Below are 27,469 nucleotides of genomic sequence, written 5' to 3'. Positions count from 1 at the left end.
TTTGAGCTTTCTGCTCAAAGGTTTTTGTTGCTGTTGTTTTTCCAATTACCCTCTTCGATGCAAGAGGTCAAAGGATAAATATGTGACTTGATAGAATCTCCCATGGGTCCTTTTGAGCTTTCTGCTCAAAGCAGGGCCAATTTCAAGGTTAGATCAGGTTGCTTATGGCCTTTTCCAATCAAGTTTTGAATATCTCCAAGGATGGAGATTTCACAACATCTCTGGATGACCTGTTCCAGTGTTTGACCACCCTCGTGGTGAAAATTATCCTTATGTCCAATCAGAATTTTCCTTTCTGAAACTTATATCTGTTCCTTGTCACTGTGGACCTCCAGGAACTGTCTGGCTCCATCCTCTGTATGCTCCCCTTAGGTAATGGAAGACAGCAATTATATCCCTGCTAGCTTTTTCTTCCTCTGGTGAAAAAAACCCAGCTCTCTCAGCTTCTCCACATGCATCACCCATTTCTTGGCTTCTTTCTTCTTCTTCCAGTCTACCCTAGGACTGGACTTTCTCCAGTTTGTCAAAATATTCCTTGGACTGGAGGGGGCCCATAATTGGACACAGAAAGCCATATATGGCCCCATAAGTGCCAAGTAGTGGGGAGCAGCTCAATTTTCTGTGTCCTGTGTCATTAGAACCCCTGCCCCACTCAGTGGCTGGGTCACATTTTCCTTGGTCTGCATTTTGCCGTTGACATGTCTGTAGAAGCCCTTCTTGTTGCTCTTCATACCCATCACCAATTTCATCTCCATCTGAGCTTTTACTTTCCTAACTCCATCCTTGACCAGTAGGCAGCATGTCTGAACCCATCACTCTGTTGTACAGGAGAAGCGAATTTGTGCATGGATGCTATACTATCTGCCCTCAGGCCAGAAAAAAGGCTTGCACATTTTTTTTCTTGTACAGTTGTAGCCTTAGGATCTGATCTCCTAGCCCTTTTTGTGGCAATTATCAAAATGAGAGGGAGTGGGGATTATTCCAAATGGAATGAAAACCAAAATTCAAAATGTTACAATCTTCTAACGCTGACTTTTCTCTGTGATTAACTTTCTCCAGTCTTACCTATTGCTATGCCTACAGGCATAAGGGTTCAATATCAACAGACTTTTCTACCAACAGCAGTAAAATTTGAAGTGAAAGTAAGTTGAGATTGAAAATATTTTATTTCATGTTAAAATTAGTATTCATCCCTATAAGGAGGTGTACAGGGATAGATATTTCTACTACAGTAGAAATATTTCTAAACAGTAGACCCTTTCTACTGTTAAAGAGCATACTGTCTTCTGATTTCCTCACTACCTGAGAAGATGAGGAACAATCAAACATGAGAACTTAAAGGAAGAGAGCAAGAGCCAGTCCCTTTTCTTCCCAAAAAGGCCTATTCGCAGAATTTCTCGTTCACTGGAAATTTTGGAAAAAAATGCTTCAATTTGGATTGAAATCAAATTTTGAAAAAATATAAATGTTCTGTGAAACAGAAATTCTGCTTTTTAGCTAGCTTTGTTCTGAGTAGATACCACTCTTTCAAGATATAATCATTTGAATCATGTTTTTTATATATTGCAGGTAAAAGTTAAATCCTCTATTGAGTTACACCTTCTATAATTAAGTTAATTAACTTCAGTGATACTGCAGAGAGCGCAAATCAAAGCATATTGTGTCCACTTAAAAACCGTTTAAGTCCTTCATTTACTCTACTGAATAGTGCAGTTCAAGCAGAAAAGTAGAAGAAAGCTTCTGTTTTCTTCTGCATGCTGTACATTTGGATGTTGATTTCTGGCACAGAAACATTTGAATATTTAAACATCAAAAGGGAATGTGTAGTATATTTTCTCATGAAGCTTTTTTGCTTTTATATTTCTGTCCTGTTTAATTGCATTTCCTATTGCAAGGAAGTTTTCTTTTGAGCATGTTTCATACAGTGAAGAAGAAGCATGACAATTTATTAACTTTACCCCATTTTTGACCTGATTTTCAAATATGAAGAATAAACATTTTTGATTTTATAATTTAACTGCCATTGTCTTTAGACTTATCGGAGTATGAAGTTAACTGCCTTCATATTTCAACATTGTATAATCTCTATGTGATAATTACTTAAGGTTAGATTCTTCAATGTTACTCAGTTGTATCTTACTCTAATAGTAGCCCCACTCAGGGGAATACCTTATTGTGTGAGAAAGGGTTCTGTAACATGACCCAAAATAACTGTGGGGTGAGTCAGTCAGGACAGAACCACAGCCTTATTGTGCCAAATGGCTTGTCAGAAAGACATATTTGTCACCAAATCATGATTTACAGTTACTTATCTTGAAAAATAACTAAAGAAAATTTACTATGCATAGAAATAATTTGGATCTAGCTACTTTTTGGGTAATCCAGTTCATGTAACATTTATTGAATATTCTTACTAATGCTCATTTTTCATAAGCAGAGCAACGTAGTAGTATATGTATATGTGGTAGTATACTACTACATGTAGTATACATGACTGTGTATATCCAAAGACGGAGTGGAGTATAAGACTTCTTTCATCTGGCTAAGTATAAATAGGCACATTTTTTTCATAAAAATCTTATTCGCTTTATTGCTAACAATTCATAGTTCCCCATACTATGTGTAATTAATATAACAACTGCAAGAAGAATGTGTCACTGATTTTTACTTTCACAAAGGAATGGCAGTGTATTTAATAAGACAAAGACATATTTAAAACATGGCAAATTACCCTATATTTCAAATTGATCTATCTCACTATTAGCATCAAAATTTGTCCTTTGCTCAGCTAGATAGCATTTACTCGTGTGAACATATTTCTATGTGTTAGACAAATGTCCAGAAATCACCTGAGCAACTACAATATTTTCACTATGGACTGCATAATGATTTTATGTCTCCTTTGTTTGGGTTGTAACTCTGCGAGAGTTTCAGAAATAAACAGCATATAATTTAATTCATATCCAGCCATAAGAAATAAAAGTGCTGGCAGTACAGTTGGTAAAAAAGACTAGATGATTGTATGTCGGTCTGTCTGTGCACTTGAGTTTGTCTGTTATCATGAATCTTTGCTTTTGTGCCCATTAATTGTTGCCAGTGGAAACTCACTTTTTTATCTTTTCTGCTCATTAGTGCCATTTTTGTATGTCATTCACTAAATTTAGATTTCAGAGAAAGAAAAAGGAAAGAAAAATGAGGATACAAAGGTCAGGGAACTGATGGATAGCAGTGTTTGTAAGGTGTGCGAGGGTGCACAGATGTGGAGTTTTTGCTGTGTATATAGATGTCTCCTTCTTCAATTTTCTGTTGATATCTCCTTACATGATTTTTCACTAGCCATGATCATCTTGTAGAAGTGAACAAAAGCAAGTTTCACGTAGCATCTTGGTCTGAGAAAACAGCTAATATGGGTATTACTGATGTAGTTTTCATTTTCTGTACTATTTGTTTTGTCTAAATGTTCTTTATAGATTTGGTTTCAGATTCAAACTTATTCTGTGAATCACTTTTTATGTGTAAAATCCTTAATGAACAATGGGCTTCTTGTAGAATTACATCAGTCCTCATTATTAGTGGACAGAATGAGGCTCAAAGTTTCTATTGATAGAAGGAATGCAACTGTTGTTGCGAGGACTTTATCACATTTTATATCTTTAGTATTTTGACTTATTTCAACTCATTTAAAAAGAGTCTGAACATATTCATAGTGACATACTACATTTTTTACTATTTAAAATAATTCCTTGAAAAAAGCTTGAAAATATTCAAAAAATGTACATTAGGGAATTTCTTTGTTTGTGCATGTGTGAACAGGTATCTTTGGAATTTCCCATCTTCAAAGTTATCTGCTGAAAAGAAATGCTCTGTTAAGAAAAGTAAAAAAGGTGATTGATTAACTTCCCATCTTCATATTATTTAATTGTAAAATGTGCCAAGATCCTCTGAACTTAGAAACCTAATATATTAGTTCTGGGAAATGTTATTTTCAGGAGGTTTTTTTGCTTTCCTCTTTTTAAATTTTATTTGATTTCATCAAATATTCACCAAGTCTGTTATCCCGATCACGCTGAAGAGTTCTTTATAAGTAGTCATTTTTACTCGTACTATACTAAGAAACTATACCTAGTGTGACAGATGATGAGAGACGATGGTGCTGCAAAAACAGAAGAGAAGATTTAACAGGACAGAAGATGGAATGAGGGTGTCTTTGAAGGTTGTACGCTCAGTCTAAACCTTGCTAATGACTGAAATCTCTTTCTATTAGTGTGTGATGAGTGGTCAGCATGAGAAATGAGTTAACAATCCACCCCTGATAACAAGTCTATTTATGTCACTCTTTACTGAAAAACTGAGAACTGCTTGATTGCTTGAAAACACACTGGAATAGTTGAATAAGAAGGGACAATATACAAAGTCCTGCATATCTCTTTCTTATGCTATATCTTGTCATTGCTGATAAAAAGTAATTAAACTCATGTGTTGACTGTTTCTACTTTTTAAAAGATTTTTTTTTAATATACTTTTCAAAATAGAGTATTCTACTAGAAAAGTCTTTGATGTTTTCTGGATATTATAATTTATTGTTATGTTGTACTCTGTCTCTGAAGGATACCTCCTCTATTTTCTTGGGATTATTTGTGAGAGAATGTGTTACCCTTTGTGAGCAAGGGTGGTAGATAAGGATATGCATAGCAGAGAGAGAAATGCAGGTGAAAAATTTACTCATAAGTATTTTTAGTCTGAATTTAACTTAAATCAGATAAATCAAACATGATTGCCCAGGTTAAAGTGATATGGTCTGGACCTGCAATCAAACTGCGAGTATGTAGGGAGAAGCCATGAAAGTTGGCATGGGACATTACAGAGAGCTGAGGAGGAGTAGGGTAAGCAGGAGAGAATAGTTAAAAGGAAAGCCCATGGAATGAAGAGAGATGTTTCACAAAGCCAGGAGGAGAACTGTAAGCAAGCATGATATAGATAAAAGAAGCAGCTAAAGGAGATATTCAGAAAGTAGACTGTCTTGCTGGTTATGAATTTATTAAAATCAATTCAGAAGAAACTCAAGCAATTAAATTACTAGCAAATCATACAATCATAGATTGGTTGAGGTTGGAAGGGACCTCTGGAGACTGTTTAGTGCAACCCCCCCCCGCTCACAACAGGGTCAGCCAGAGCAGGCTGCCCAGGCATGTGTCTGGACAGTTGGGTTTTGAATATCTCCTAGGATGGAGACTCCACAACCTTTTTGGGCAACCTGTATTTATACGTATTGATAAGATTCCCTCTGAGCCTTCTCTTCCCCAGGCTAAACAATGCCATCTCTCAGAGCGTCTCCCCAGAAGAGAAAAAGTTTAAAGCATCTTGGTGGCCCTTTGCTGGATTTGCACTGGTATGTTCATGTCTCTCCTGTACTGGGGGACCCAGAGCTGGACCCAGCACTCCAAACATGTCTCACCAGTATTGAGAAGTGGGGAAGGACCGCCTTCTGGCAATACTCTTGCCTATTTCAGCCCAGGATTAGCCTTCTTTTTGAAAGGGTACATTGCAGGCTCATGTTCCACTCACTGACCACTAGGATCCTCCAGATTTTCTTCTGTAAAACTGCTTTCCGGCTTGTATGGCTGATGTATGGGGTTATTCCTCCCCAGGGGCAGGACTTAGCATTTCCCTTTGCTGAACTTCTGTAGATTCCTGTCAACCCATTTCTCCAGCCTATTGAGGTCCATCTGAGAGACAGCACAACCATCTGGTGTAACAGCCACTCCTCCCAGTTGTGTTATCATCTGCAGATTCGGTGGGGGGTGCATTCAGTCCCAGCATCCAGGTTATCAATGAAAATGTTAAACAGTGTCACCTCCAGTAGTGACCCCTGGGGTACACCATTAGTGACTGGCCCTAAGCTGGACTTTTTACCACTGATCATGCCCCTTTAAGCCCAACAGTTCAGTCAGTGTTCAGTCCACATCATTGTCCAGTTATCTAGCCTGTACTTCATTAGCTTGAGGATCTTAGGGGTGACAGTGTTGAAAGCCTTATTTAAGTCAAGACAAACATCATCCACTGCTCTGCCATCCAGCAAGCCAGTCATTTCATCATAAAAGGCTATCAGATTAGTCAAGAATGATTTCCCCTTCGTAAATCCATGATGGCTACTCTTGATCACTTTCTTGTCCTCTATGTGTCTGGAAATGGCTTCCAGGATTATTTGCTGTCGCCTTCTCAGGGATCGAGATGAAGCTGACTGGGCTGTAGCTCCCCAGATCCTCCTTTTAACCCTTCTTGAAGGTAGGGGCGACATACTTTCTCCCATTTCTCGGGAACTTCCCCTAGTTGCCATGGACTTTCAAAAATATTCAAGAGTGGCCTTGGAATGACATCAGCTGGCTCTCTCAGCACTGATGAGCGCACCTCCTCAGGTCCCATGGAGTTATGTATGTGCAATTTGTTTAAATCTTCCCTGACCTGATTCTTCTCTGCAAATGGTAAATCTTCCTCGCTCCAGACTTTCCCTTTGGCCTCAGGGGCCTGGGTTTGCTTAGGGCTGGTCTTACCAGCTGGCAAAGAAGGCATTGAATATGGAGGTACTCAGGTACTGAGGCCTTTTCTATGTCCTTTGTCACCAGGTGCCTTGTGTGACAGGGATTGGCAGGGCTGCCTGACTGCAGGGCAGATCGAGGAGTCCTGGGCAGGGGAGGGGCTGGTTAGTAGGGGACCCAGGAGTTCCTAGTCTTCCTTTTGCTGCTGATTTACCTGTAGAAACCTTTCTTGTTGCCCTTCATGTCCCTCACCAACTCCAGATGGCCTTTGGCTTTCCTAACTTCATCCGTGCACATTCAAACAATGTCTTTATATTCCTTCTGGGTCTTGTGTCCCTGCTTCCACCTCATGAATACTTCCTTTTTATGTCTGAGTTTTGTCAGGAGCTCCCTGTTCACCCATGCAGGCTTCTGCCCCCTTTCTTTGATTTCTTTCTTGTCAGGATGGATCATTCCTGAGCTTGGAGGAGGTGACCCTTAAAAACCAAGCAGCTCTCTTGGACCCCTCTTACCTCTAGGGCCATATCCTATAGGATTCTTCCAAGGGGATCCCTGAAGAGGACAAAATCTGCTCTTCTGACATCCAGGGTTGCAATTCTACTATTTGCCTTCCTCTGTTCTCTCAGGATCTTGAAATCCACCATCTCATGATCACTGCAGGCAAGGCTGCCCCCAGCCTTCACACCCCGACTAGTCATTCCTTGTTTGTATGAAGTTCATCAGAGAATCTGTCCTCGTTGGCTCCTTGATCACTGGTGTCAGTAAGTTATTATCAGTGCACTCCAGAAAGCTCTTGGATTGCTTGTGCCCTACCGTGTTGTCCCTTCAGCAGATACTGGGATGGTAAAGCATCATTATTTATTTTTTATCATTAAGTATTGTGGCAGCACCTCGGGTGTGGCTACACTGAATATTAGATAAGCATGTAACACAGGGTTGATTTGTGTCTAAAGCATAAAGGAAAGTTTGTGGACACGGAGAGAAAACTTACAAGGAGAGCTCTTTGAGCTGAATACTTATTGAAACAAGGCTGGAACCATCAGCAAACCATTGCCTACTGTTGAATTCAGAGAAACAAGCCTTTTTTTAGTCTTTGTCTAGAAGTAGGAACACATGTAACACAGTAGACCCCACTATTAATGTCTACTCAAAATGGAAACATTTTACAGAGCCCTGGAATTTGGCTAATATCCAAAAGCAAAAAGGGTTAAGAACACCCTTTACCCTTTATTCTTTGGTGTTTCTCTTCAAAACAGCAAAATGATATTTTAACTATCTCTTGCTAAACAATACTCTACATAAGTAACATATGGTGCAAATTCATCTTTGATGTAACTATTAGAATAGCCTGACTACAGGGCAGTAGTGTAAGGGGTACATTTGGTTGATAGAACTTGCGAACTGTCTCGCAAGAACTTGATGTTTTCTCACGCTATGTAATTGGAAACTAAATAATTACTACAACGGGTCAACAGCTGTCTATTCCATGGAATGCATATAATATTGTTAGAGAAACTACAGGTGGTTTTCCATGCCACTACACAGTGCTTCTGAGATTAAGCAAAGTCACAGAATATGAAAAGCTGGAAAAGCTTGTGATACCTTTCCTATCTCTGCAAATGTGTTTTCACCTTGTATTTTATCACAGTAAATTTAAATATATTTTTGTCTTGCTAGTTCCATTTTCAAAGTGTTTTAGAGAATCTATTCTTGCAAGATTGATTGCCACTGAAGCAAAATATATGGATGTCCTAGTGAAAGAAGAATCTTATAAGATGTTTTTAAATCTTCTAACTGCACATTTTCAGCCTTTCATACATTAGTAGTCTTATTCCACTGCAGGCTGTATGAAAATCCCAGGTAGGAGGACAGACTTTTCCTGGGCCTGGAATAATTCTCTTCTTTTCAATGTGTTCTCTCAAAAACAGGATAAATTCATTCACGACAAAACTCAGTATATATCAGTAGACTGCCCCCAGGGAGGAATGTTTCCATATATTTTCATTCTGAGGGAATTCCTTGAAGATAAGCAAGTACTTTATACTTTTGTAGATATATTCTTGAAAAGTGAAAAAACAAGGAGGTAACGATTAACTAAAATAGGAAGAATCAGGAAATAAATGATAAGAAAAAATGGAATATATTAAAATGGCACGAATGTTTATTGTATTTCTACAGAAAAACGCACAGATATCTAACAAACAGCATGAGGGATAGTGCTCTAATTGACTACTGAGTTTCACTATTCAATTGTCATTTCACGCCCCTATTTCTGAGTAAGGAATACAAAGCAGTAAATTGAATCTAAGGTTTGAAATTGAAGCTGAAAGATCTGTCTGGAGTGTGGTTTGGATTTTTAGAAAGTCAGTTGTCCAAAACAATTTGCCAAATCAGCTCTTACCTTGCTTTAAAAATACCTAGTCTCCTTTTACTTTTTTTATCTTGACTTCCCACCCAAATCTGAATTTTGTTCTGAAGAATTGTTTCTTTTCATGCAGAAATGTAGCATGATTTTTGATTAGCAGGAGGAGCTTTATATGTGAAGGTCTTAAGTTGAAATTGGGTTACCTATGATGCATGGAATCATCAAGTTGTGTATTTTGGTTACTCAGGAAATAAATAGATTTTTTTCATTTCTAACATAAGAAGCTGTAGCTTCTGTAGATCAGATGGTGGGTAACGAGTAGATAGCTATAAGGAATATACTATCAGTGTGAAAGGAACAGGTAAGTGTGTGGTAATAAAAGATTATTATTTAACAGTATATGATGATTTTATGAATAAGTTCTATGTACTTTTTTGTAATTGTCTAAACACAGAAGAAAATATTCTTCAAAACCCCCTTCATAAATATAGAAATATATTTCTGTTAGCCAGATGATACCTAGTTTAACTTGCAGAATATTTCTAAGTTAATTCTTACTGAATCACTTCTTCACATGAGAGACTTTTAAATTTGACTGGTCCAAAGCTGAGATGCACACCAGCTAAACAGGTGAGTCAGGGTAAATTTAAGGTAAATGAGTATAAGTAACTACTTGTTATGTTGATCATGTCAGAAAGAGTTCTGTTGGAGAATAATCAAGGTAAATTCATTTCACTCTAATAATTGCTATGGATTTTATTTCACAATATAGAGTAACATTTGTTGATGTAGCACTACTATAATACACAATATAGACCCCAGCAATTAAACATGCAACATAGAATTTAAATAATGTTTCCTACTTGATTTATATAGGAACTGGAATGCAAAATATTTGCCCAGCTAGAGCACTCTGTTATCAAGTCCATCTGTGTCTGGCAAGAGCCAATACGTAATAATACTTCTCATCTAATTTATTATAAACACAATTTGCACTTGTCTTGCCTTTTGTAACGTGTAACCATTTTTACCTGAACAGATAGCAAAAAAAAAGAGGCTCTTCTATTTAAGAGAAATTGCAATGATCCCAGATGAAAATGATGAAAATTTGATGGCAATTTTTACATGTATAAAAATACATTAGTCCTTTTTCCCTGAACAATAGAAAATATTAATCAGTAGTCCCTGTACTCATCCAGTCTTTTTTTCAGATAACTGCATACTATCTCTTTCCCAAAAGTTCTTACTAAGTTTTCTGTTACTGGCTGCTTAAAGTTTGCCCCTCTCCTCCTGCATGTTACTCTCTTTCTGTCATCCCCATTTCACTCAAAAAAAAAAACAAAACCCACTGAAGCCTTCCAAAATATCTGTATTTCCCTATGGAATACATAGGGAATACATTTTCTCTTTGTGTGTCCATGGATGCACCTTTGCCCCATTTTGAAATGCTATCATTTCATATTACTTCATTTCATAATATGGTCTACTTCAAGCTATAGAGAGGAGCAGAGCAAAAGACTGATATGGTCAGTACTAAGGACTTTGTTCCTTATGCGCGTTTCTATTCCGTAGATCTAACATTCTGACTACATGTTGCCCAAAGTTCTCCAGAAGAAAGCTATCCTCTGCTTGGTGGTCTATGAGCTCCTCAGGGGGCAGATCTATGAAATACTCAGTGAGGAAGTACATGGACAGTGACTGTCTCAGAACTTTTTGCCACTATGACTGCTTTCATTTGTCATTGCACTGTTTTGACCAGAGCTGTTGTGAGGGGACAGGAGAGGCCCGGCAGTCACCACTCTATGCTTAGCCTGCTATCATTACTTTCCTAACCCTACCTGAGGTCTAGAGAGAGTCTGCAGATGCACCGCAGGCACTAGGGAGATGGAGGTCCCCAGGTCTGGCTGGTCTTCTTTTTCTTCCTCTGATGGTTCCTCGTATATCTGTCTGGCTACTAGTTGCTACTCCAGAGCATGGGGTGCTCTTGCTATGTCTCCAGAGCTTCCTGCTCCCTGCTGTGCAGTTAGAAGCATCTATGTGTCAACAACTGCTGTCAGGCTTGTTGAACGTCCTGGGTCGTGAATATCCCATTAACATCTCCAGAAGAGCCTCCCTCTCCTCTCTTCTTAATGCTGTGTCAGAGTGGACATACTGCTACTTACTCTCTGGGATGGCATCCTATGCATTTTCTACCTCATGCCTGAGACAGTGTGGTGGTGAGGTACTGGGCAGGGAACAGGAAATGGGAGAGAGAGAGGCCTTTGTGTCTCTCCTTTCTCAGAGCACTCTGAGGGGGGAAAGAAAAGCAAGTTGGTGAGTCCGGGACTGTCTGTGAGAATACAATGCAGTCTGTTGCATATGGCCATCTGCTCTACAGCCCTTCAGTTCTCAAAGACAGAGTTTTCTGCAGAGTACTGGGATGTATCCGTTCCTTCTCTGACTAATTTCTGTGAGGGATGTGTTAAGCTGAGCTTGGAACAGGATGTCCTATCTCAAAACTACTAGGTTACTTGTATGCCATGGCCAACAGCGTACCATGGGAGTCTTTCCTCTGTGATCTGCTAGCCTTTGCAGCTGGGAAAGGTAGGACAGCTAGAGGTATTCTCAGGTGCTCAAACTGCAGGAAGGGCTGAGGTACCAGGAATGAGAAACTTACTTAGAAAACAGTTTCTATGATAATGTCAATCCCTTGCTTTGTGAGAACCTGATGCTGCTTCTTTTAATGCCGACCAAAATAGTGGATGAGGCTTTTAAGGTCAGTGAAGGCATCCCACCAGTGTGTAAAATGAACCTGTTTCACACCATGCCACTGCCCATCCAGTGAGCAGCTTGGAAATTGGGCAGAAAATGTCTTGTCAGAGTTGCACAAAACACTATGGCTCCTTCGGTAGCCAGCTACCTTTAACTCTTCCTCATTCACAGATTTGCCTACATCCTAATCTCACCTTGGGTTATGATGTGGCACACTATGGACTTTGCAATGCTGTGTTTGCAAGCAGGACAGAGCTCCTCTTTCTATTTCTCTCCCTTCCCTGGGGGCTTAAAAGTCTCTAGAGTAGAAGAGGATCTCTGCTGCACACCAGATTGAGGCCAGGTGGCTTTGTAACTTTTTATGTTGGCCAAAATATAAAGGAGGGAGATGGGAAGAGTATTACTGATCCTAAGCTCTACCTCAGGGGCCACATGACAAATACCTAGAACTGTGACCCAACTTGTATATGTCCAAAATTTTTCTTGTGAGATTATTCAGATTTATTCTGCAGTTCCCAACCCTGATGAAGTTGCAGTCCTTATGATCTTTGTGGGTCTCTTGGCCCTTCATATATACCATATTTAGAAAAGCACAAGAAGCACACTGGGGTGTTGCAGGAAGACTCGAGTATCTGAGAGCCTTTTATCAGTCCATCTATGTCAGTATTCCCTGGAAGACTTGGCAATGGTGCAGCCCACTTCTTGGTGTGGACTCTTGTGTTCCCACTGGGGGTTGGAGCACAAAGGGTGAACAACTGGAATGCATCTGCCAGTTGGCTTCATCCAAAAGGAATGCCGTCGTCACTCACCAGAACCATTGCAAGATCTGAATGAACATGGAGTTAGTGGGAATGACCTCTCTGGTCCATCAAGTATTTAATCTGCAGGCACGCGATCATTAGACTCAATGGAGGGGCAATATTGGGAGCACACAAACTAGGGGCAAAAAACTAAGGGCAGCCTAGGATAAGGAACAATGTGAATCTATAACCAGAGAGCAATGCGTGAGGTAGAATGTCAAGAAAACTAATTCACATTGTGCCAGTATTTCTGGACATTGTGATGCCTAGCTCATAACTATATTCTCTTTTGCAAAATTCCTGTGGAGTAAGTTCATCCTAATATTTTATATTTTTATAATAAAAGGAAGGAAGAATATTTTACCAGTAGCATAATGGATCTCTTCGTGTTGGTATTTTAAAAGACACACTGAAAGCTTGCTTAACCTAAATAAGAAAGCATTGTAGATGTAAGATAACACTGATAATTACCAAATAAGAGTCTATATCATTCAGTTAATACTTCTAGCAGATTCATTTCTAACAGCAACGGCAGGATTGATTTCTGAGTTGTGCCAACATTTGCTCGAATTCTGATAATTTAATTGCAGTACATGTTATCTCAAAAACCGGAATTCACAACATTGAAAAGGTCTTTTCTACCAGTATTACACTGTAGAAGATGGATTTTCCATTAAACATTCAACATTTTGCATACAAAGACTCTTAAATTGTACTTAATCAGGGAATTGATTCAAAACTTGCACTTTACACATGGCTGATCACCTCAATAGATTGTAAGATATTAAATGCGTGAAACAGTCTATAAAATAGCTCCAGTCAATTAATCCTAATTTCACAACCCAAAGTGGAGTTTGGAAAGTACCTACATCTACTTTAGCAGCAACCTTTCAGATATATGTACCCTACCTGCCAATACCATTTATTACTACTGCTGTTTAATTCCTCTTTTATTCAAATTGAATACTTTCCAGTCATTCAAAAACTGAATTATGTTGCTGCTTCTTGCAATTGTCACACTAGTTAATTAGCTCTTGGCACGCCTGAGTGTCTGAAGAAATTGGGAAAATGATTTGTAATTGTTCACCAAAGTAGGCACTTAAAATAAATAAAGCCATACAAATGCAGAAGAATGAATGTATATTTCAACCTAATTTAGGTGGAAGTTTTATTTCATCAGCAAAAAAATAGAAAGGTTCATTTATTTTATATACAAGCTATGTGTTCACCATCTCTGCCTTTTCCTGAGCTTAGCAAGGTTATAAAACATGACGAAAACAATGAAAAAGGAAAAAAAAAAGGATTTTATAGAAGCAAACTGACAAATAAAATTTTAAAGGGTCCCTCCTGCCCAGCCTCTAGCATTAAATTGATTCTTATCGCTGGTTTACATTGCAAGTGTGTTAATCTGGATGTATTTAAATATTAGCAGCTGGCATGTCAAGTTCTGTGAAACCCTAAGGTCCTAGTGCTAGGTTGTGGGTCCTTTTAAGGTAACTTTATGAGTCATCTTTGACACAAATCAACATTAAAACTAGCCAAAGTCGTCAGAAGATAATTGCCCTGTAACCTTCCCTCTGGTAGCCGTAGGATTTGAGAAATGTGAAGGTAGCAGGCCAATGTCTGTCTTTTCTCAGTCTTCCTATGAGGGCACAGGGAAGACCTAGCAACCTTTCAGTGAATCTCAGTGAATAGTTTTGTCCTTCCTGCTGCCCAGGGGAGAACAGGGCTTATGTTATCACTGTAAACAGTGTCACGTTTGTGATGCCTGTGTCTTCTTGTCAGCCAACACACAGCTAAAGTTTAATTTAGTTAAATCCAAGGGATTACAAATGATTCAGTTTGGTGTGATGACTTTCCTGTGCAGGAAATCTCAAAGCACATCCATTTCGAAGGATGGTTTACTCCAGCTGCTTACTGGATGGCTTGTTTTTCCTTTCATGTGCAGTGGCCACTATGTGCTTGGGGAAAAGGGTAGTGTGTATGTACCGAGAGAGGAATAGAGCCAGGTATTTAGGAGCTTCAGAAGTGCTGCTGTTTGGTAGCTTGTTTTTTACCAGATGTTCAGTTTCCCAAGGAGTCATATAACTACAGGTGAGGATGCCAAGTGCCTTGTTAATGCAAAGTTTAACATACTGCAACAATGATGTCAGATAATCAGCTTGACAGACCAATAGATTTTGCAATAAAACTGACAGAATAAGTCATTTTTAAAAATTATTTAGATAAGACATTGCAGCCTTTTGATGAAAATAAAATCAGTCTCGAAATAAAGCTTCGTAGTTTGAAGGCGTACCAGTAATTTTGGTCACCTAGTCTAAGAATTATTTCTGTCTCATTTCCCTTCAGGACCACCCCTCTCACTGCAATTCAGATTTTGAGAAAAATAAGCTACTAATGGTTCATTAATGCTCATAATTTGATCAAGAAAGGCAATACAATACGGAAACTGCATTTGCAAAAACAGTAGCCATTTCAAATAACTTTTCAATATTTTGCAGTTTAATTTTTCAGCTAACAAACTATCTTGTCTTTTCTATCTAAGTTTTATTCACTCCTACTCTATTTATAACTCTTTCCTGAACAGAATTAATGTATAGAAGTGTCACAAAAATACTTATAATTGGCACTGTCTATGCTTCAAAGCATATTACAATCTCACTAAAATGTGCATTGCAATTATTGAGGATCCATTGCACTGCAGTTGGACTATAGTGCTTTAGTCCAACTGCACAGGGAGCCGTGGTCTCTGGAGAGCTTTCTGTGTGAGATCTGGATTCCGTGTGCTTTCTGCCCTTCTGCAGTACGTCTCAGGAACAAACTCATTTTAGCCAAGTGACAGGCAAAAACCAGTTATAATAAAAAATATGCATAAATTGAATATTTCACATTTACAGGTACATAATTAAGTAGAGATACAAATAGCAACAAGTGATGTTTGCTCCCCGTTATCTCATCAGCCGTCTGTTTTCTTCTAGATGGCATAGAAAGAATCTTTTGCAGTAGAATAATAGTGAGCTGACATGTTTATATGGTGTATGCAGAGATACCAGCAGTCCAGCTGGGCTAAACACCAGAACTGGACATTTGGGGAGGTTCGTCACAGAGCATGGTTTTGCAGAAGCTGTGGCAAATCTGGAAGCATAGCTCCATTCATACAGTACTAAGAAATGTTACCAAGAGACTGTGGAAATGACTGCACCTCTTGCTTTGAAAATGGTTGCATGTACTTAACCAGTCTACAGTAGATACAGTCCAAAATCTGTGCACTTTTCTGAGTATATAGTATGGGCATGTCCTGAGCTGCATTTAAAAAGCTCTAAGGTTCTTCATAAAAGAGTTTTTTACACAAGGAAAAGGGAAGTAATGAGGCTCAGCAAGCTGAGAAAGCAGACAAAGCTGATACCAGAAACAGAAACAAAACTCAAAACTTCTGCATGTTTGATCTATCTTATTCCAAGAAAATGTTTTTCTATTGACTTGAATGGATGAAATCATATGCATTTAAATGTTTACTCTGCTTCTGGCAGCTGTAGGTGCAATGCCTTAGTAAGCAGTTGTATGACAGTGAGCTAGTAATAACCCCAAACCACTTTTAAGTTGTTATTTTTGCATAAAATTGTTGTCAGTCAACTAGAGTTTAGATAGGGTATTTAAATAATCAAAATATATTATGTAGAACTTTTCATCCAAATAGATTTAAGATACAAATGGAGTGTAATAAAATACTCTTGAACAAAATGTGGGCAGATCACCATGTCACCAGTAAAAACGAAGACATCCCTTTAGAATGTCTGTTGGAGCTGCTGGGAGGAGAGTGGAGGAAGCAAGGTAAAAGGTTTCCTTAGTAGATCTGGCTTAGAGAAAAATAACCTGCGGACGCTTTTTTTTGACTTATATCTCCCAGAAGAAGCTTTACCTCTGTGTTTCCTCCCAGCGTTATTTCTGGGGCTAAGCAGTTTTTGAAAGCACGTCTGCACCACTGCTGTGACCTGAAGCACGGTGCAGAAAGGGGAGTGATTCTCTAAGGAGGAAGTGCTGACTTCCTCTCGCAGGCAGACTTTCTGTGCAGTTGGTGCAAACTTTGCCTAACCAGATAAAGCAGAGGCTCTGCAGAATTTCTCTCTCAAACTTACTCCTCTCCTTGCTTTGTCTCCTCATCTTTCTTTTTCCTATCTATTGCTTTCTCTGAGATTGCACATTATGTACTTTTTTTTCACTGTTGCATTCTAACAGGGTCGCAGACACTTTAAAATGGATTGCCAGACCAATACGGGAGAATATTGAGAGACAAGGGAGCAGACTATGACTGGAGGATGAAATGAAATGTAGTTTGGCTACCACTGCAGAGACAGCTTTGATTGAAGTGAAATGCAGGAAAGGCATAAGAGCAATCACAGGAAACTATTATAGATCTCCAAGGGCAGAATGAAAGGGCAGACTAGGAAATGCTTATGCAGATTGAGGAAGCAGCTCGTGGAAAGACTAGGACACTAGTCACGGAGGATAATATTCAGCACTCCTTTGAGTCAAAATTGTAGTGTCCCTTGTGGGATTTTCATGGGAGCAATTTCAGCAAGGTTTTTCATGGACTGCATGAGAGCTTTAAGGCATTACAGATATAAATGAGTTAGATGTGTTATTGTTCCATTAATAGTCAAATAAGTTTGTTATCGGGGTGATGAGCAATGCTGAAACAAAGCAAATAGCTTTTCTGCTGAGTACAAATGGACCAGTATCAGGATATAACCATGACAGCTGCTTTTACTAGATACAGCTGCTTCACTAATCTGCCCCTCCTGCAAGCCCTTGTGTATTTCCGGTGCCTTTGGCAGGGTCTCGGAGCCTAGAATCCGAAAGCCTCCTCCTTTAAGCAAGTCAGCTCTATGCCAGCCCGCAACTCCTTTACAGCTGCTGTACGTCTGTGTAACTCCATTTGTAAAATTTGCTTCTGCTAAGAATCCACCCTATTCACTACAAAATATCTGATGAGGAATTTCTTAAACGCTGTTAATATTGCAAGGGATAGTAGTTAATGACTGATGGAGCAGTAAATGAGGGAAAGAAGAGAAATAAACGTTAAAATGTCTGAGGCGCTAGTGTGTTTAGAAAGAATGTTTGTGAATGAAATGAAGATGGATAAGAAATCAGGTTTGCTGAAGCTTCTGCATGTGTTTTCAATAATCCAGAATGAACTGTTATATTTGGCAGAGAGCCATAGAAATCAAAGGGTATAATCTTATAACTAGGAAATTAGGAACTATAAAATGTTTTAAGTACACAAGAGGGAATAAACATATGTAATAGATTACTGTTCAAACGAGGAAAATTAGCAAACAGTTCCTAGGCAAAGGGTGAGAAGGAGGAGGAAAATGGAAACTGACTGAGTCTCATATTTCACACAGATTTTTCTGAACCACACTCTTCCGAGTATTTTGAAAACCCGGAGCTGAACAGCTTAAAAAAATAGCACTAATCTAAATCACTTTTTAGCTATTTACATGATCTCTTCCCCTGTAGTTTCTGTTGAACCAATCCAGACAAAAATTTCAACAGTTTATAGAGACTTAAAGATAGAGTCTATCATCTCACTGACACAACTGAGGTGAGATATGACATTACTTCAGTGCAGATGGCAGGGTTACGTGTATATCTTTTATGACAGATGATACCATGACCATGGAAAGTCTTCTTATTTCTTATACGAAGGTGGTTAGTAAGTGAATACTTCCAGTACATGAATTTGAAATGTACACTTTAGTCTGAAGTATATTAAATGATGAGTGAATTTTATGTGGTCTCAAAAGTTTTTAGTTTTATTTCTCGAGCACTTCTGCGAAGCCCTTTTGTAAGGGCTTGTGATAGAACTAAAAATAAAAACTGAGTGCTGGTAAGTCATACTCAAGTGTATTATGAGACTAACGCCACTGAAATCATTGCTTATTTGTAGATGGCAAAATTAAAGCACTGTGTAAAATGGGAAACTGAAGCATTCTGAGGATGCCTGTTAATGCATGCACTGAGCCAGGCAGGGTGGAATACGGGCTTAATGTCTCTGCATTCCTTCTGCCACCCAGACTCTGCAGGTAGCTGTTCCTGTGTGTGTGACAGGGGTCAGAAAGGTCAGAACCGCCCGTTTTTAGGAGGAACTCGTCAGAATGATATTATCAGCCATAGTTTGACTAAGGCTTTGTGAAACACTCAAAGCAGAACAGGAAAGCATCATCATCATTTTGAAATGAAAAGTGGCATAACAACCTAAAGCAATTACAATATGGTCATTGTCTATCTCTTTCTAGTAGACAAGATTCATAAATTTTATTAGCTTTTATATTAAATCTTAAGTTAGATTTGGAATGAGATGATTAGAGATACTCGATGCAAATTTTTCTAAAATAGGGCTATTTGCATCTCGATAACTGAAGGCAGAAAATTCTTAAAATCTTCTTCTGGTCTAGCGACCTCTCTCAGTTGTGCAGTTCAAGAAGTACTTTCCCTTTGTATGATGCATGTAAGAGTTGAAACAGTGTTCCAAAACAAAAATTCTTGTAGAGTGCACTGATTTAATTGTAAATCTTAGTAAATAACTAAGATTTTATTTCTTGGGAATTTTTGACTGTGTGAACACTATTTTGTGTTTAAATACAAGCAAAGGAGAAGAAGAAACTTTGAGTTCATCTCTACTTTTCACATACTTTATGTTAAGCATCTGATTAATGCTTGGCTAAATCAGGGCCAGAGCTTCCAAGTACGTTGGGCACCCATCTGTCTATTATACGCTTATAGCTTAAATATATATGTGTACTAGATACAATTCCATTTAAAGGAGAAACTAACTTCTGTAAAACTGTATGATAACCATTATCACAAATATAAATAACTGTTTCAATGATAAACGAGATATATTTTTTAAAAATTGACCAATACTGTGAATTCTGAGACTTATAATTATGAAATTAATAAAGATGCTGCCATTAAGCTATGGCACTGTTGCATCTGGTGAACATGTCCCCTACTTTTTGAGCCAGCCTCTGTGTTAGACCCAACAGTTTCATCTAAGCATTTTATAGTGTTTAATAACCTGTTCCAAATTATGTATAGAGTAGGAGGGAGGAAGTAAGACAGTAAATCAGAGATGATTGGTGTCCTACACAAGAAAATTTTATTGTGAGGGCTTTAACAGGGTGGATTAAGTAGTTGAAGAATAACTTGCTGCCTAGAAAAGCACACACTAATTTTTCTGGCTAACGGACCATGGTCAGCCTTTATAATTTTTCAACACATTGCTCATAGTCATGTGAAGTTGATAAGTTTATGAATGATGGTGTTTAATATAGTTCTTCAAACTCGTGGTGAACTATTTACTCGTGAGCTGGGACCACAGTCTGGAAACCGTTGCTCTTTTCTGTTCTATGTTAATAATTCAGTCTACAAGTTCAGGAACTGATGCTCTTTAAATTGAAATTGAAATTGAAAATGCCCCAAAGCCATGAATTTGGAGCAGAAGATGATAGCAGAACTTTACTGAAGTGTTTATTTTTATTAAAAATTAGAAGTATTCTATAGAAGGGGATTTTTTTCCTTAAATTTGCATAGCATGAAATCATATCCCAGGTTTTATCTAAATATAAGTAGCACTAGAGTGTCAAAAAGCCATCTAAACACAAAAAAGTGTGTACTATTTTAATAATTCAGTGTTTCTTTACAGCTAGGACAATGCACCTCAACAAAATTTGTCCTGATGCTTAGGAATATGCACTTTTTTTTAGTGTTTTTTTTTCCCCTTACTAGACTAAAAACAAAATATATCAACGTACTCAGTTTAACAGAGCAACATATTTTGGATTTGCATATGCATGTTTTTACAGTAAAAGATCCTTCTATGCAACTTCTGTCCAGACTTCAGAATGTGTGCTATGTGACTGCCCTAATCAATTATAGCATAACTCAGTCAGTGAATAATAACTATGAAATATTAGCACGTAACTGTTCCAATCAATTTACTCATTAAAAAACTTCATGCATAAATACTGGATATTTACACATTTAAGCAAATAGCAATATCCTGGCATATGTGGCTTAGACAAAAGGTAGGTTAAACTTCTCTGATAATGTAATCGCTATGAATTATTATTTGCTCCATTCTTCTCGTTGTACAATGCTTCTGATTGAATTTTCTGTTGCATAATACGTGCTCCATCTTTATAGATTTCGGCACTTAGCTTAGATCTCTCGAGAGAAACAAAAATTGATATTTATTTATATTCTGACTTCTAAACAGGCAGAAAGGAGCTGCCTAAACCAGCTTCTAAAATAATTCTCTCTGATTAAATGAAATGTAAGTAGAGTTGCAGAAAATGTGGGTTTAGCTTAGCTCAATGCAGTGACTTATACTGTTGTATTCCAATGGCAAACACAGGGGAGTATGGTGTCAAAATCCTTCTTAGAAGGTTTAGGTTAAAAAATTATGATTTAAAAAACTGAGACCCCCCCAAAAGAGACATGAAATATTCTACAGCTGCAGCAGCTGTAATTGAGGCAAGATAGAAACTTGATTAAAAAACTGCAGAAAATGAAGGATGAAATAGTGAAATTTCCATATAAAAGAAGGGAGGCAGAACACGTACGCTGGGTCCTGATAGTCTAGCCAAAGTTCAGACCTTCCCGTTTGGTCAGAAACGCGATCACTACTGTGTGTTAGGAGACTTTCAGCGGGCGAGAGAATCCAAGAATTGAAAATGTATAGTAGAGGCATGACATCATGTTGAGGGAGGAAATCCAAATATATATCCATAGTCCGAAGGCATGAACACTATCTCGAAACTTTTGATCAATTGTATTCTGTGTTGTTCATCACAGCTTGGCTTCAGAAGCCATCAAACGTGTCTATTCTCAGTGAATTCATGAATTACATTTGAGCTGAGAAAAAGAGAGAGAAAATCAGACTTTATAGGGCATTTGGCAGAGCAAAATCTAATGTCCTTCACTGCAGTTTTAAACCAGTGTATAGTCCAAGAAATCATTCTTAGCTACTGTACAGTGATAAAATTAAGCACCAGTTCATGCAGAAAATACCAGCTTATCTTGATTGCAGGAAGCAGACAAAGACAGATGTATCTGCCTAATCATCACCTACAACCCCTGAAATATTTATTTTCCCGAGGCATTTATTTAACCCCTTCCTCCTAGGCAGAAATGGCTCAGAGATCAAAGGGTTGCAGCGGAGCCACATATTATCCTGTTCACAGTGTCTGTCTTTTGTAGTAACCTAGCAGCTGTTCCCATGGTTCTGTACACCGCCCTCCCTACGGCTTCCCTCTTTATTTCCCCCCATCCCTTGCAGCCAGAATGGCGTACTCATGCTGTGCACATCTGGCTGAAGCAGCAACCCCTCCCCATCAGGCTGGCACAGCTGCTGCTTCTAAATGGGAGTTGGCCAGGCAGCAGCTCCTAGTGATTCCCCTGACAGCTCTTTTCCACTTACTGCTCCAGCTTTTGTGTTCACCACCTGCTTGATTTTTCTTCCCCAAACACCTTGTCTGCTCATACCCATACTCCAAATCCTGTGCTCCTAGGAGCCTACACCCTGAAACAGTGCTAATGTGCTTCTTGCCTAGCTAGTTCCCTATCCCTCCAGCTCAACAGTTACCACTGCTCTCATCCTTGAATTTAAAATAGCACACTAAGGAAGATTAGTTCTCTTGCTCCCTATTTTGCTGTGTTCTAATTCAGATCATATGTTTGTAGATTAATAGTACTAGAAACTGGCCAACTCAGCGCTGAAGTTCTGAGCTACCCAATAGAGCTTGGGAATTAGGGTCTTGCGCTGATTATTAGGCAACCACTATCTCTTACCCAGTGAAAAAGAGAATATTGATGCTCACTTTCCTAGCCTGACTCAGAATTTATTCTTGAACGTGGGTTTCCCCATAACCTGGATGAATTTTCCAACCTCTAAGCAGGGTTTTGTGCTTCTCTAGTTTTGAGAAAAAGCTAAATTCTGGAACACAATTTCCTGCCAAAATGGAAATCAAAAGGGAAAGCAATTCCCATCAAAATGGAAAACAATTGTCATGATCTGCAGTAAAATAGCAAGTAACTAGAGAAGAATTTCCAAAGTAAAGTCTGCATCATCAGATTTAAATCTCAGAAAGTGGGAAGGTGGCTGATGAAATGTTTTATAGTTTTGCTGCCCAAGTTCATTACTATGCAAATGAACTATAAGAAGACCTAACTTACCTCTTTGAGAGCCCCCTCACAACACAAGTGAAAGAGCACAACCATGAGAATTATCTTTTTAAAGTAGTAAGAAAATAATTACTGGGCCAGAGCAAGAATGTGATTGAAAACATTACTGTTAGGGCAATTCCCTGGGATGCAGGGAAGGTCCAGGAACGACAAGGAAAGGCCTATGGAAGGAGAACAAGGTCTAATTCTTCAATCTGAATCAGACCAGATCCAAATATCTCTTCAACTAGACTTTTCTGTTACCCATGCGAACTCTGTTATTACTACAAGGTGACCGCTAATGTGGCATTTACCATCCCTGGGTTTTTCCAAAATGCTGGCGTGATCATAAGTCCTTACAATACAGATAAGGAGCATTTTCTGAAACGTTAACAGACAAAAAAATGGGGGGGAAAAACAAACACTCTCTTAACACTGCTGCATATAGTCTTTCTGCTTGTGCTTTTTGTGTATATATTCAAAACCCTGAATGGCCAATGACCTTTTGTAAACTGCACTAGTTGACTTAAATTGACTAGAATTCAGATTAACGTAGGCTATCTTGTATATCTCATTCTCCAAAATATAACATAATGTAACTTTATAGCCTTTTAAGACCACCCTGAGGCAGTAGCAGGATCTCCAATACGGTTGAAAGGGTCAGTCACTGGTTCAAAAGTCATAACGGAGGTCAAAGTAGGGATATAGAAGTTCTGGCAGAAGAGCATTTGGCTTTTTCCTGATTGCCTGCCTGTATTCATTTCCCACAATACAAAGCTTTAAGCTTTCTTTGATCAGGTTGCATTTCACAGAAGACATCAAAGTTTTAGGCCTGAAGTACAGTATGTACCACTCCTTGCTAATTGTTGTCTGTACTGTCTTCTGTAGAATATCATATTTTATATGTTTAGTAACATTTCACTTTAAGAAAGCCAAGAAGGAAAGAGGAACAAGGAAGATGGCGTATGAATTCCATTATCCTAATAGGTTTTAAAAACTGTTATAGCCAATAATACAAGAACCAAATGCAAAAAACATTGGATAAAATCTCTATGAATGCTGTTAGTGTAACCAAAGAGCAGATAGAGCGTTACAGGATCCTACCCTTCTTAAAACTGATTTTGAGTATGTTGATGTTAGTAGAATAATTCTTTGAATGGTCCTTGGCTTGGGTAGAGGAAAAGTTTTGCTGAGCAGTCCCTTGGAATAGCACGTGGATTTCCCAGCTCCCCGAAACACTTACATCCAGAACAGTATAACTGAGCTCAGAAAAGTGTGTTCTTTAAGTTTACTTTAGGCTATGACTGTGATGTGGATCCTTTTTAGGGCAAGAAACAATGGAAAGCACAGGGAGTCCTGTGTGGAAAAATACAGAGAGCAGAAGGACTAGTATGATTTTCTTCAGAGCAGCCTTTGTTGATACCACGAACGTGACTCAAATGAGTAGACCTAATTCTCACATCTCCTGATTTTCAGTTCCACTGGCTTCCCATCATTTTAGTGAAATTAGTTTCTTAGCAGGGAATGTTTCAATTTTCTATCCCTCATTCCCACCGGTGTAATGATTCTTTACCATCTTAATAAGTACAATGAATGTGCTCCATTAACGGACAGGGGCATTAGAGAATAATGTCATTTCTGAAAACTCTTAATGCATTTCACAATTAAGGAGGCATTGATTCAAGGTCTTTTTCAAAGAGGAAAAACCCAAGTCATTTCCCTAGTGACATTTACTGCCCTACGAGAAGTAGATATTCTAGTAAGAACGTTTCTTTGATTTTTCAGATGTTGGTTCATTTGGATAAATTGGCTTTGCCTGATCTCAGAATATGCCTGAGATCCTCTCCTACAAATAGCAAGTGGCTATTTGAATTGAAATTTTAGTCCAAACTTCAACCCAAGAGGTGTAGAGAAAAAAATGAAAATGCAAGTGATTATGGTTTTACATATGTGAAAAATAGACCTAGTGCTATCAAGTTTTTGAAGCAGTAATTATTCTGTGTCAAAAACTTGTGAAATGTTCTTTGTTCCATAGCTTCACTTCCTTTTTTAACTCGTAGATGGATTTTCCTCTTGTAAATCTTCTACTCTGCTCAAGGTAAGAATATAAATGAAGTGTTGTCCCTTTGACAGTGAAGGACATGTTTATCTAGTCAAGTTCAGACAGTTATGGCATAGCAAACCAGTGAAACATGAGCTAGCTGTAGTGCTAAATTCATGAAAACATATCAGAATGTGCCTTGGCATTGTGTTATAAGATCCATCTTTCAGGGGACTTCATGCTCACGGAAGTCAGCTTACAGCATGAAGGAAGGGGTCTGCACCCGTTTGCGCAGACATGCCCAGAATGCTTTGCTGAAATGACAACAAGAAATAGTCCCACTGAAGTCAATCTGTGTGGACCTGTGTATATGAAAACAAGCATTTTAATACCTGCAATACTAAAGCCTAGAAGTTTCAGGTTCTCCTTTTAGGATCTAGTTCAATCTTAACGGGAACTCAAAAATTCTGATTAAATATGTATTGTGCTTCTTTATTTTTTCATTGAAAACAAAATTTGTGGGTGCATTTACACTAGCATTAGCATTAGTTTGGGTCAGGAGTGTGCTTCTGAAGGGAATCTCCTGATTGTCAACACTTGCTGAGCTGTGGTTTGCATCACGGAGCAGGCTCAGAGTGCATGAACTAGATTCCCTTCAAATGAAAATAAACCAGCGTATGGTCTTCAGGAGCATTAATTACATATGGCCAAATGAGTTCAGAGTAAGCTTCTCCAAACGGTTATAGTCTGGAAGTTTTGTTTTATATCTGCTTCTGTTGCACAACATTGTTTGCAGTATTGCTTCTATTGCACACACTAGCTTATATGATCTAGTAATAGGTGATAAATGTTTTTTTTTTCAAATAGTCTTCTTTACAAGGAACAGGAGTCATTCATTTGTAGTCTCAGCCAGTGTTACTCCATGTGATTTTCAGATCGTGTGAGGTCTCTAAATAGCTTTGGTTGTATTTCTTGTGTTACTGCCAGATGCAGCTGATAGTTTCTTCTTGGGAAACATGGCATGGGCTAGAAACTTATCAAATGCCCACAGGGCTACCTTTAACTTATCTAAAATTGTCAGCACGTGCACCCTTTAATAATGGTAGTTCATAATATGCATGAGCTATAATAACAGCAGGCTAAATCCCTTCTTATAAGCTACGATAATTCCTGTAAATTCTATATATTCTGTACTGTAACGGGCTGCATACTGAGCACTTGTTCTCCATGGTATGGTGTACTGGCAGTGTTCTCTATGAACAACTGTCTTTCCCTCTCTCTTACTATAGTTAATACTACAGGAAAGGTTAACAGTTTAATTAATCTCTCATTATTTCTTGTCATGGTTGAGGCATCATCAGAGGACTGATAGCATCAGGAAGATAGATAACTCCTGATTTATGTGATGAGAAAGACCAACATTTACTAATGTGGGGCATCACTCACAGCAACAGACCATTTGACTCTGCGAATAGTTAAGATAAAAACTAGCCATCTGGAATTCTTCGGTCAATTTCCTTCAAACTCATTAGCAAGACAAGCCCAGTGCTGGTGGTTTTTCCCCTTCCCTTTCCATATGATTTAGGTTGATGATGTTCAATAGGTTAGGATACATTGTGCGTGTGTGCACTTCATTTGTTTTGTCATTGTGTAAAATGAGAAGATAACAAGCAAGTATTCCATATAGTCCTGTTTTTGTTTTTCATGGTTAGTGTTGATTAAATTAGTCATTTACCTGGACTTGTAGAGTGTTAAATTCATCACTTATTACACATGAGAAACTGAAGCTTTCTATGCCAAAGCTAGTGAGAGTAACTATTTCACTTAAGCATGGGAGACCCTCAAAAGATTTTTATGTTCTAAAAAATGGTCTTGTGAATGAATTAAAAACATATTACCTAAATGGAAAAGCATTGGTTTTAGATGGATGTTTAATATAATTCAGACAAAATTGACATTTCGCATATATTTGCAATAACAAGTAGATTGATTTAAAGTTTTATTTTCACATATCAGAATTTGTTGTGGATTCTGCTTACATCTGTATGCTTTTTGTTTGTTTGATTTGCCGCTGCTCTCAAGTTTTAGTAGTCTCCTCAACTCCCAAAGTAGTCTTTGGGATTAGGGCCCATAAATGGCGATCTTTGGATGAGGGTCCTTCTGGGTGTGCAGAAATTGTCTGAGAGCCATATAGACATTATGGTCAACTATTTTGATAGTATTGCTGTGGGGTAGTTAGGAAAGTGTAGTGGTCCCCATGTAATGTGTCTAAAGTTGAGATACAGGGTGGCCAAGTGATGTGCTCAAGGTTATGGAAGAACATAGTAGTAGAGCTCAGAAAAAAACATGGGGCTTTTTGAGTTGAGGTGAAACTGAACTTAAATATTATCAATAGGGTCAACATTTTTCATTCCTGGACTCTATCTCTGGATTACAGATTTCTGCTATTTCCTCTCTATTGCCTTTTATATCACTTCTGGTCTATTATGCCCTACTTTTAAACTCTGATTTAGGGTTTCCCCCTGATACTAATTACTTTGCTCTGCTGATTTCATCTACTAATAGGATGAGAAAAGTGTATCTTGGCTCTTTCCGCTTGCTGTACCCTATCCGAGCTGTGCTTGTTCCTAAAATTTAGGATCTTTCTCCATATGTACAGTTTAATAAAAGTTGCCATATGAAATCTGAATTCATGTGAACATGTGCAAAAATCCTTTAGCAGATGTGAAAAAACTCTTCTAGCTGAACG

The 27,469-nt window shown here is 38.4% G+C and overlaps 1 protein-coding gene across 2 annotated transcripts in view; it reads left to right on the top strand.

Annotated features, from left to right (window-relative positions):
• The window catches only part of NKAIN3 (sodium/potassium transporting ATPase interacting 3), a 370,926-nt gene that overhangs the window by 119,716 nt on the left and 223,741 nt on the right, over window positions 1-27,469 (top strand). The window lies entirely within an intron of this gene.

The sequence above is a fragment of the Struthio camelus genome, chromosome 2 (assembly GCF_040807025.1).
Source record: "Struthio camelus isolate bStrCam1 chromosome 2, bStrCam1.hap1, whole genome shotgun sequence".
NCBI lineage: Eukaryota > Metazoa > Chordata > Aves > Struthioniformes > Struthionidae > Struthio > Struthio camelus.
This window is presented reverse-complemented; position numbering and strand designations above follow the sequence as displayed.